Raw genomic sequence first — 1,845 nt, forward strand, 5'->3', positions numbered from 1 at the left:
ACTAAGGTTCATGGTTTTATATTGGGGTCCAAATTTCATGCCATACTTTATGTGGGTTTTATTTATTTACTTTTATTTTATTTTATTTATTTATTTATTTATTTGCAGGACCAGGGATCGAACTCAGGCCCTTGCACTTTCCAGGGAAGCGTTTATTCCACTGAGCCATCTCCCTGGCCTCCTTTATGTGGGTTTTAAAGAACATAACCTAGAACAATTTTCCTGCCCCCAAATTGCCCTGTATTTCTCCTCTTCATCCCTATACCAAATTCTTTACAGGTCTACTCTACTTTCTGTAGCTTTTTCTTGTCTAGAATTTATCATTTTACATTATGTAGCCTTTGTTTAACTTTTTTCTTTTATCCAATACTAATTTAAGATTCTTCTGGGTTTTTCTGTTTTTTTTTACCATTTTTTACAGCTAATATTCAGTTATGCAGGTGTACTACATGGCACTTATCTATTCATTCAATAAAACACATCCAAGTTACACCATCTAGTCTTTGAAAAAGTTGAGATAATTTGTTCGCATCATTGCATCCATTTATGTGAGCCTACTTTTCAAATCATTTGGGTAAATATCTAAGAATGTGATTGATGGATCTTAGGTAGGTCTGTGGTTAGCTTCGTAAGAAATGTTCACACTGTCTTCCAAAGTGGCTGTAACATATACTTTCACCAGCAATGAACGGAAGTCTCTGTGTTCCACATTGGGGTTAGAAATTTATGGTCAGAGGTTTTGGATTTCACCCATTTTAATAGGTGCACAGTGCTATTTAATTCTCATAAGGGTTAACATTTTTAACCTCTGAGGTAATTGAAATGAAGGCTGCAGAGACAATGATCCCGTTACTGAATTTTGTATCTGATACTTTTGACCTGCGTGATCTTTCACAAGGTCTTTAAAATGCTGCAACATAGTTTATTCATGTATATGTAAGGTTGATACTATTACCTACTTCACAGGGTTATTTTAAGCAGGATGAAATGATTTCTTTAACGTGTCTCAAAGTTCCTGTCATGCTATAAGTATTCACGAATGTTAGCTGTTATCACTGGCATAGTATCATTAGATTTAGAGATGAGGAAAAAGAGCTAAGTATTTTGGCCAAATTTATTGGTACAACTAGAATTTAATTTCAAGTCTGTCTCCCAAGTTTATATTCTTTCCAGTATTCTTTGAAGCTTCTGAAGTTGCAGTTGGTCCCATTTACAGCATTTTTTGACATATGTAGTCAAGTGCGAAGCAATTAAATTACGTATTGTCATGTGTTTATCCAGAGCTCATGCTGCCTAAAATGAGGAAGGTGACTGAACGTATCTTTGGGGCCACTACTACTTTTTCCCTTCTACTGTTTCCCTCATATGTTTTGAGTTTTATTTCTCATTCCTCTTCTCACTTCCCTGCTGGCTAAGCAGGAAGTTATGTTCCTCCTACACTTTCATCCAAATATTTATTAAAATATCAGCAGAGATCCCATAAATGGATGTTTATATTGGTACCTATTAAATGTTTTCATTGTAAGGTTTATAATAGAAAATAATGGCACTACTTTGCGTGTATCCATTCTAGCTAATCCATTCTAGGGTGGTTTCGGAAGTTTAAAGGTCTACATTTGCAATGCATACAGAAGATTGCCTAAGAAACTCAGTGTGATTCTCATTTCCTCTTTAATGAGTGGTCCTTTCCATCCTCTAGCAAACATCATTCACTTGAAATACAAATCTGAATAGATGAGCTAATGAAAGGCAAAGAATATGCAAGGCCAACTCAGGAGGAATATATTAAATCAATCACAGAGGACAATGTAATGGGTCTTGCTTTCTGAAAGTAAACTTATGAGT

This window comes from Octodon degus, unplaced genomic scaffold (assembly GCF_000260255.1).
Source record: "Octodon degus isolate 3935 unplaced genomic scaffold, OctDeg1.0 scaffold00162, whole genome shotgun sequence".
Taxonomy (NCBI): domain Eukaryota; kingdom Metazoa; phylum Chordata; class Mammalia; order Rodentia; family Octodontidae; genus Octodon; species Octodon degus.